The sequence below is a fragment of the Lampetra fluviatilis genome, chromosome 72 (assembly GCF_964198595.1).
Source record: "Lampetra fluviatilis chromosome 72, kcLamFluv1.1, whole genome shotgun sequence".
In the NCBI taxonomy this organism is placed as follows: domain Eukaryota; kingdom Metazoa; phylum Chordata; class Hyperoartia; order Petromyzontiformes; family Petromyzontidae; genus Lampetra; species Lampetra fluviatilis.
The window spans coordinates 4,087,138-4,097,617 of record NC_136346.1 but is presented as its reverse complement, the minus strand read 5'-3'; positions in this window follow the sequence as shown (position 1 = coordinate 4,097,617).

Genomic DNA, 10,480 nt, shown 5'->3' with positions numbered 1-10,480 from the left:
AGTAAATAATCACAAGCAAGTACCCAACAGTCCATACACTCTCGAGCAAGGATCGATACAGTCTATACATTGATAACAATCACGAACAAAGCTCCATACGGTTTGTACCTTGGCAACAATGACGATCAAAGTATCTGACAGTCACACATTGACAACGATCACAATCAAAGTTTCTGACAGTCACACATGAACAATCACGAGCGAAGCTCCATACAGTATACCCAATAACAATCGCGACTCCGCAACAACATAAACTATGTAACAACGCGAGTCATTAACACGGCAACCCACAGGACGTTAACGGAGCTCGAGACACTTGACAATGAATTAATCATTAAATGCCCCATCAAGATAACGATCCGATGCCGTAACCGCACACAAAAAAAAAGTTCCACAGCAACACACGAGCACAGACGCCGCGTTCATTCTACACTCACACAGCCAAAAAAACATGTACCACAGCCCAGCAAGCAAAAAAGAAACAACACGCAAACGCAATCCGGCATGCGTAAGATGGGTGAGATGTGTTTTTAGGGCCGGGTTCATTGTGTCACGACTCGCCTTAGAGGCTGTGAGGATGGCAGGGTGGAACTTGAAGAATCTTGGATGGTGAGCACGGTATCCTCTTGCGACAGGATGCCACCGAGACGGCCGAAGATCTCCCTCTGCAGGTGTTGAAAATGACGGGAACGGCGTTCCAACCCACCGCCAAGATGGCGGCCGCGCGTGCATGGTGTGCGCGCGAATTTCCAGCGCGAATTTCCCGCCCAGGCACCCGCAGCAACGGCGGCGTCCTCTCCCCTCTAGCTCCGGCGCTCTCTCTCTCTCAATGGCAACGAAGCAGCGACGTGATGTGCGTCCTGCTGCCCCACCTGCAGCGCCCTCTCCCTCCTTCACCGGGGCTGAAGACCCCGGGGCCGCCCGGAAGATGTTTTTTCCACCGTCCCCGTCGTGTGAAAGCATCCAAGTAAGTTATAGTAATCGTGCGCATATTATACTGACTAGGATAACACCTAACGTTAGCCACTTCTAACACCAAATGCAGTGGGTTCAATTTAGGCGCACACACTTCTTGGGAGGCAACACCCATTTATTAGAACAGTAAGTATTATAACACTGTACATTACAAATAGGGTGGTGACCACCAACGTACTCTAGCTAACACACACTTCTCTAACTCTCAGCTACTCTAGCGTGACCCAGCCAGGTGGGCTATTGGCAGGTCCGCTGACTAGATGCTTGACTCTTATTGGCGTCTTCACGATGCATCTTCATTCTTGGCATGGGCATCCTCGAACCTCGTGAGGAGGCTGCTTATATGGGCCACGGCTTGCCCGGGCCCCACCCCGGCTACGCCTCCCTTCGAGAACCCTCTCGAAGCCCCCCCCCCTGCTGTCCACGTGCCCCCCGAGGTGCCCCCTGGGCCCCCGGCCTCCCACTGGGATCCGGTCACGTGTCCAGCCGGGATCACAGAGCGTGCCACGACCTCACACCACCCCCGTGGTCTCCCGAGTCCAGAACCGGCCCTGACGTCATTCCCGCCTACAGCCGGGATGACGTCATGTGTGTGTGTAGACCCACGTGGTAGTGACGCTCCCGGCATAGTGACGTCACACGTGTGCGTGTACACAGTAGTGATGCTACAATCACGACATATGTCATGCGATCAGGAGAAAAGTGAGTGTATTCACTAGAGCACAACTCTAAAAAGCTGCAGCAGTCCAGCGATCGTCAAATGCGATTGAAGCAAGAGCATAGTACGTATATCACCCTATTCAGTCTTCGAGATTGCAGTGGTATGATACAGTAAATACAGTAACTGTTAACAGTCGGATATTTGTTTTGTCTGCTTGCATGTTTATTGGTCAATTTCCGAGTATTTTTTGAAACACAAAAAAAATCCACACACCAAAAAAAATGCCATACAAAAATTTCCCAACATTTTTTCGATTTTAAATAACGACGTGAAAATCGGGCGTACCCTTCCCCATTAAGCCACCGGATAATCTACTGTAGTTGGGAGTCTGGGCTGGAAATGGTTTATGACCTCTTGCATGTGTAACGGGTTCCGGAGACACTTGTAGAGGTAACTTCTTTGTTACAATCCAACACTCTAACTCTCCAACAGTCCTGGCTACGCTCTGGAACTCGCCCTCACAAGATCGTAGAGTCGGGAGTTCCAGAGTCCCACCACTGGCTCTCACAACATCCCAGGGTCCTCAGATGGCTGGTCTTGTGTCTTGGGTCTTGAGCTACGACTGGCCCTGATTGTCCAGGGAGCTCCCCTTTTATGCCTAGTCCAATGAGGGGTGGGGCCGTGTGCGCCACCAGACATCCCACAGAGCACACATAGCCCCCCCCACCCCGTTGGCGGCGCCAAGAGGCTTAAGCGCCTGGGAACCCAACGCCTGGCGCCAAGAGGCTTAAGCGTCTGGACCCGCCTGGGAACCCAGCGCCTGGTGCAAAGAGGCTTAAGCGCCTGGCCCGCCCAGGGTCCCAGAGCCCCCAGCAGCCCCTCCCTTCTTATGTCACTACATTACCCCCCTCTACGTAGCCTCCAGCCGACCCGGCTGTCAAAAAAAAAATACAATTGTACAATAAATAATTTGTTAACCATCAGAATGAGTGTGTGACAAATCAAGAAAAAAAAATGAGAAGAAAGCGCCTCTCCCCCTCTTGTGGTCACCGATGCAGAACAACATTGTATAAACACATATATGCAGGATGAACGGACGCCCCAATCGCCCACTATACACGATGGTAAGGTGAGTGGCGTCGCGTTGGGACGAGAGTTCCTGGGCGGGGGTCATGAAAATCGTTTGAGTTTGGAGCGAGTCCGAGTGGCAGGTCCATCGGTCGCGAGGCGGGAGGGGACCGACGACCCGCTGTTGCGCTTGTGTCCTGGGTCGCTGATCCCGCGGGCAAGCTTGTTCCCGCTGGGTCGGCCGTAGCGGGTTTCATTCCCAAGGCACCTGAGGGCGGGACAACAGGACCTGCCCGAGAGTTAGAAGCAACATCATCGCGGCGCGGCTCGTCAGACATGTCGCGCTCTCGGCCCCGAAGAAGTGAAGGAGGTGTATAGGGTTGAATGTAAGGTTTTAGACGTGACGGGTGCACGAACCAACGTCGCTTGCCATGCTGGATCCTGACACACTGCGGTCGGAGAACGCGAATAATAACAACTGAGCCTCTCCAAGGCTTAAGCAGTTTTGAGGAAGTAGCCAATGGTACCTGCGGGTAGTGGAGCCAGGCGCAGTCCCCTTCTACCCAAACGTGGCGGGACGTGCGGAGATTCTGCAACCGCTCGTTGGCAAGCTGACGGGCTTCTGAGTTATTTTGAGCAGCCTCCCGGGCATCCACGAGACGACGCACATTAGCACGGATGTGGTCGGCAATCTTAGCCTTAGGTGCGGGCTGTTTAATGCGCAATTGTACGTCGATTGCGGGGCAAACCTCCCTACCATACATAAGATAAAACGGCGAGTACCCCGTGGCAGCATGGGGCGCCATTCTATAGGCGGCCAAGACACCAGGTATGTGGAGATCCCAATCAGTCTGTGACTCAGACACCTGGTTGCTTAGCATGGAGGTAAGTGTCCTATGTAATCGCTCGACAATACCGTCAGTCTGGGGGTGATATGGCGAGGTGCGAATTTTGTGTGTCCCTAGCAGGTTGCACACATCCCGCAACAGGGTGGAAGAGAAATGTTTCCCTTGATCGGTCAGCAGGCGTTCAGGAGCACCCTTATCCAGGACGTAGCCCTGGAAAAAGGCCTCTGTAATGGCTGCTGCAGACTGGTTGGGGAGTGGCCAGGCCATGGCCCATTGGGTAAAATATTCGACCCCAACCAAAAGGTATTTACTACCCCGAGGAGTATCGGGAAATGGACCCAAAATATCCAATGCGACGATCTCATTGACCCGGGAAACCTTAATGGATTGGAGCGGCGGGCAGGACGGCCTAGCAGGTGGTTTCCGCCGTGCACATTCTGTGCAACCTTGCACAAGGTCATCCACATCGTTTGCCATGCCCGGCCAGAAAAATTCCAATTGGATTTTAGCTAGTGTTTTCTGAACACCCAAGTGCAAGAGGCGACTGTGGATTTCCCACACAAGTCGCCCCCGCAGGGAGGTGGGCACCACCAACGTGTGGGATTGGGACCCCCCATCCCAATGCATGAGGACGCCTTCCCGGATGACATATGATACGGGGCCCCCCTGCCCCCTGTGACCCTTGGCATCCCTAGCGCGGCGTCTCAATTTGAGGAGGGAGACGTCTTTCATCTGAAGACGTCCCCAGTCGTCCAACCCGAGGCTCAGCAATGCGTCCTGCAGAACTTGCGTGGAGGGAGCCCCGTGGTCCCCGACCCCATCTCCGGCCGTGGCCGCAAGGGATAAGGGCGGTACCCCGTCAGGCTGCTTACAACGCCCCGCACCCAAAAAACAAGCACAGTGCCCATTGGTCGGCAGTCGCGACAACCCGTCGGCGTTCCCGTGTTGAATCCCCTTGCGGTAAATGACAGTGAACGCAAAGTCCTGGAGGATCTCGAGCCAACGCGAGAGCTGTCCAGATGGTTGGTCCACTCGCAAGGCGTATTGTAGCGCCGCGTGGTCAGAGCGTACTGTGAAATGCCTGCCATACACGTATGGTCTGTACTGCTTTATGAAAAAAACGATAGCAAGCAATTCGCGGCGCGTCACGCAGTAACGTTGCTCCGCGGGCGACAGCACCCTGCTGCCATAGGCGACGATGCGCTCCACTCCATTGACAATTTGCGACAGCACCCCTCCAATTCCGGTGTTGCTGGCGTCTGTATCCAGAATGAACGGAGTGGTAAAATCTGGATAAGACAGGGTAGGAGCATCGACCAGTGCTTTTCGGACGGCATTGAACGATGCCTGTTCTAACTCTCCCCAACGGAATTTTACCCCTTTGGCCGTTAATGCGTAAAGGGGCTTCGCGATGGATGCGAATCCCGCAACAAATCGTCAATAATATGAGGCGAAGCCGATAAAACTCCGCACCTCCCCAACAGAGGTAAGAGTTGGCCATGAGCGCACGCAATTTGTCTTTTCGGGGTCCGTGGCAATTCCCGAGCGGCTGACAATATGGCCCAAGTAACGAAGCGAATCCCTCATGAGGTGGCACTTTTGCGGTTTGAATTTGAGGTTAGCCGCCTGCATTTTAAGGAAAGCTGCCTTCAATCGCATGAGGTGTTCATCAAAAGTTTTGCTGAACACGATTACATCGTCGAGGTAGATTAGGCAAGAATCCCACTGGAGCCCAGCGAGGACCAGCTCCATCAGGCGCTGGAACGTCGCCGGGGCCGAGTGAAGACCCATGGGAAGTCTGTTGAATTGGAACAGTCCCTGCGGCGTGCGAAAGGCCGTTTTTGGTTTGGATGCATCATCAAGGGGTAGCTGCCAAAACCCCGAGGGGAGATCCAAGGTGGAGAAGTAGTGCGCACCTGCTAAGGCATCGAGCGACTCGTCCATCCTGGGAAGTGGGTAGGCGTCGGCCACAGAAATCTTATTAAGTTTCCTGAAGTCAACACAAAAGCGGAGGCTCCCGTTGTGCTTCTTAACAAGAACGAATGGCGCCTCCCATGGGCTATTTGATGGCGCAATGACATCGGCCGCCAACATATCGTTGACGGCCACCCGTACATGTTCTTTTTCGGTCGGGCTCAACCGGAATGGGTTTTGACGAATTGGAGCGGCATCACCCGTGTCGATGTGGTGGCTTAGCAATTTAGTGCAGCCAATGTTGAATTTGCTTTGACTGAAAACGTCGGCGAAATCGCTCAGCAGCGTGCGTAATTTAGCATGCTGTAATGGTGACAAATCGGCAGAAGTGGAGCAAAGCGCGTTGAGCCATCCTGTGTCAGGACCTGGCTTGGCAACGGAAGAGGACTCGCCCCCTACGTGACCCACGATCACATCTTCTGGCGGGGCTGGCGTCGCGTGAGCAAGCACCATTCCGTGACAGATAACGGCCATTTCCAATCCCGCGTTAAGGACCTGGATAAAGGGGTCGTGGTCGCTTCGCACGAGCGTTTGTGCACACACGAGGTACGACACCCGCTCAGCTGAACGCGAAGGCCCGATCACAGCACCCCCCATGAACGCGTCGTAGTCAAGGGGTTTACGAAACCGGAGGGGAACTAACATCTGAGAGCCGGGAGGAATGTGAATTGTGCAGGCCGCCAACGCCTGCACCGTCGTAGATGCGGAGTGCAACCGAGTGGGTGTGGGCAGGAAGGCCATGCGTCGGCCGGAGGGGAGCTCAATACACCCTTTGTTAATGAGAATTTTAATGGGCATCTTCCCCAAGAAATCTGTTCCGTGGAGGCACGGAACGGCGAGGGTTGATGAGACCAAAATGGGCCCAACTAATTGGACGTCAGCAATGCAGATCTGAGCATTGATCCGTCCGGTGATGCCCAACGAACCCCCATTTGCGGCATAGCATGGCGCATCAACTGGCTGCAAGGGATGGCATGTATCGGGCAGAATGTTATAAATTATGTCTGAAATGATGGTCGCCGACGCACCCGTATCGATCAACATACGAACATCAACGCCCTCGATGGAACCCACTACGGCAGAGGACCCTGCCGCCGCAGCAACGACCCTATGGGCCAACTCGGACCATTGACCTGGTCCGAGCGCCCGGTTGCTCAATGATGGGCCCGAATCCCCCTCCTCCGAAGCATGACCCCCCTGTGTGGTGTGCAGGTGCGTGCTTGTTGTAAGTGGGGGCCGAGAGTGCGAGGTGTCGTGACTCGCCTGGGTATGCCGAGGATACGGTGGTGGCCGAGGCGCCGGAGGTCCTGAAGTCCGGCGTCGGGGGACCCGGCAGCCGGACGCCACATGGCCCCGAAGGCCACAGTTGTGGCAGACGATGGACGCCCTGTCCTGGCGCGAGATTGGCCGGTCCCGCTGGTGGTGATCTCGCTGGGATCGCCAGTTGGACGATCCGCGATTTTCTGTTGCCGCGAAGGCCTGATGAGGCCCCGAATGCACGTCATAGGCTTGTGCATGAGGTGGGCCTGCGCAGGCGGCGATGGTCGTGTCCTCATCGCAATGTAGGTGTGCTTGGATGCACCTGGCAGCACTTAGCGACGTGAAGTCGTCGTCGTCGTCGGCTGTCTGCATGGCAACTCGAAGCTGGCGGGCCAAGCTCATGAGCTTCTGCAGCACGAGTGACTCCACAGCGTTTTCATCCATGCGAGGGTAGGCAACCCGCGCCATGGCCAGCAGCGCGCTGCGGTACCCCATCGCCGACTCGGAGGCCTTCTTCCTCCTCGCATCGAAGCGGTGACGTGCTTCGGACGGGGGTCCATAAATCAGCCGCATCTGATGAAGGGCATCCGTGAGCGTGGCACGTTTCGCCCGTGGCACCGCAAGGAGTGCTGCGAGGGAGTCGTCGTCGAGCATGGCCGGGAGGCCCTGGAGCGCTTCATACTCCGACCAGCTGGACGTCTCTATAAGAGAGACGAACCGGCGTTCGAACGCTGCCCACTCACTTCCCTCTGAAGAAAATGCCTTGAGGTCCGGCAGGCGTTGCTGGATGTGAGCCCCGCGCTCGTTGCCTGGCAACCCGGCTGAAGCTGGCTTCGCGTTCGCAGCGCTGTCACTCGGCGGTGAGGGACACAGCGCTGATGACGCGGCGTTGCTAGGTTGCAGACAGCTGTCACCCGGCGGTGAGGGACACAGCGCTGATGACGCGGCGTTGCTAGGTTGCAGACAGCTGTCACCCGGCGGTGAGGGACGCAGCGCTGATGACGCGGCGTTGTTTGGTTGCAAACAGCTGTCACCCGGCGGTGAGGGATGCAGCGCTGATGACGCGGCATCGTTTGGTTGGCCCACGCTGGGCCCGGAAGTCACGTCGCTCCCAGCGGTCATTGCTCCCCCGGCAGAAGTGACGACACACCCGGATGTATTTGCGGCGGGAACAGCTTGTGTTGGAGCCGGCGGAATGGCGCGGCCGCTGCGCCACCTCTCTCCCTCCTGTCTCCGCCTGTGAGCGATGCATGTCGTCCAGGATGGAGACGGTGGCGTGGAGCAGCTCAGTGAGGCGAAGCAACGTTTACCCCATTGCTCCTCCCGACGCTGGAGGAGGATCGGCAGGTGTGGTGGACGGCTGCTCAGCCCGAGTTGGCTGCCCCGTCGCCGCTTGCTCCTCGACATCGCCGTCAGGACTGAAGGTACGTGGCTTACTTCTTGTCTCCATTGCCACTTCTGACGCCAAATGTAACGGGTTCCGGAGACACTTGTAGAGGTAACTTCTATATTACAATCCTACACTCCAACTCTCCAACAGTCCTGACACTCCTGATACTCTGTTACAGCCTAGGTACACAGCCTAGGTACACAGCCTAGATACTCTACTCTGGCTACGCTCTGGAACTCGCCCTCACAAGGTCGTAGAGTCGGGAGTTCCAGAGTCCCACCACTGGCTCTCACAACATCCCAGGGTCCTCAGATGGCTGGTCTTGTGTCTTGGGTCTTGAGCTACGACTGGCCCTGATTGTCCAGGGAGCTCCCCTTTTATGCCTAGTCCAACGAGGGGTGGGTCCGTGTGCGCCACCAGACATCCCACAGAGCACACACAGGCCCCCCCCCCCCCCCCCGTTGGCGGCGCCAAGATGCTTAAGCGCCTGGGAACCCAACGCCTGGCGCCAAGAGGCTTAAGCGCCTGGCCCGCCCAGGGTCCCAGAGCCCCCAGCAGCTCCTCCCTTCTTATGTCACTACACATGCAAACGGGAGGGTGATGTCTTTCAAAAGCTTGCGGATGATATAATATCCCCACTCTCAATTTCAGAGACTTTCAGATTAGACATGCCATAAATACATCCCTCGTTAAGAAGCTTGGGGCTTTAGTTTATCCAATCATTGACTGATTTTAAGCACCAAAGGGTTAAATTGACATGTTTGTGCCCCATGAGATTATACCGCAGAGATATGGACAGATCTGGCGAGCCCCAAGAGTTGCTCCAAGAGCTCTCACTTAAGACTCTCTAAGTTTAAATTCACACACCAGCATACCTGACGAATGAGGAAAAATTTATTCATGGAGGTCTCACCAGGCTGCCCAAGGTGCCCTGGTCACGGTACAAACATATCCCCAGGCCTTCTGGCTCTGCCTAGATTTTGCAAAACTTCATGAGATGACAAGCTTTTTGTTAATGATCTATGTGGCAAACATCTCCTCGTCCGTAGGAGACTCTTTGGGGGTATAAACGTGGCACGGTAATGAGACCTCAACATTACCTGCTCCAGACTTTCACATCATAGCACGAAAGACTACATTTGTCAACTGGAAGAATCACACGCCCCACTTATGAAAATAACTCCTTGCACATGCAGTCTCTCCAGTGTTACCGCTTGTTCAAAGTGGAGAGACCAAGTACTATGAAAGCACTTGCAAATGGCAACATCACCACTCGCACTTTCCTGTTTTTTCACCAGCCAAGCCCAGGCCTCCCAGCATACTGGAGCTGGCTTTTGATAATTGCTGGGTACTTTGAATTGAATCCAGGCCCGTTTTTCCTCTGTGGCGGCTGTGGCAAGAACGTCAATGCAAAGTCTATCAAATGCAACGGTTGTAAAGCTAGGTACCACAAACGCTGCACTACTTTAGCCCGCACCCCCAGTTCAACTCCACCTTGCACAACCACACAAGCACCACCACAAAACTCTGATCTGGGGCCAATTTGCACAAGCATGGGATTTGGTGTATTCATGCTATTTGAACGTATATACTTTGTATAGTGTAATTTATGTACCTTCAAGATACTATGCACTCCCATAGCTTGTATTGTTGGTTGTTGTAACTTTGACATGCATCCAATGGACAGAGCTTCTGAGCTCACATCCCGAGGATGACTAAACGCGTTCCTTCGGAGTGTGCAGGTAGGAGTTTGGTTGGACAGAGCATTCGTGCGATCCGTGTCACGCGGCGCAAGCGGCGTTGGGCGGCGCGTCACGCGGTGCCGAGCCCGCCCGAAGCACTTTATGAAATACAAATCGAGGGCGTGGCTATGCAAGACAGATCACCAATCCCTGGTGGGAAGTGTGGAACTGTTGTTCCTACCGGTAATATTTTGATTTAAGGCTGTGGGCACTCTGGAAATAAATTTCCACATGTAAAACTCCAACCAGCTTAAGTACAGTATTAAATGCGCCTATTTTTTTTGCACGGTTGTTGCACATTATCCGTCTTTGTAATGTACCAACAATGCCCAATTCCTGCCACGGTTAAAAACTTCTGGGGCCATTTTTATGGAAGATTAAAGTGACATAGGAATAGATTTCTTACTTGAAATTGTTCAACTGCTCCATTGTACATGGACAACAACGACTGCCAGCTTGGACAATTGGGAAGGTTTAAAAAACCCATTTGCCATTATTAGGTACATCCTACTAGTCCTGGCACGCATGAATTGGAGACCACAATTGTTTCCATGCTCACCCT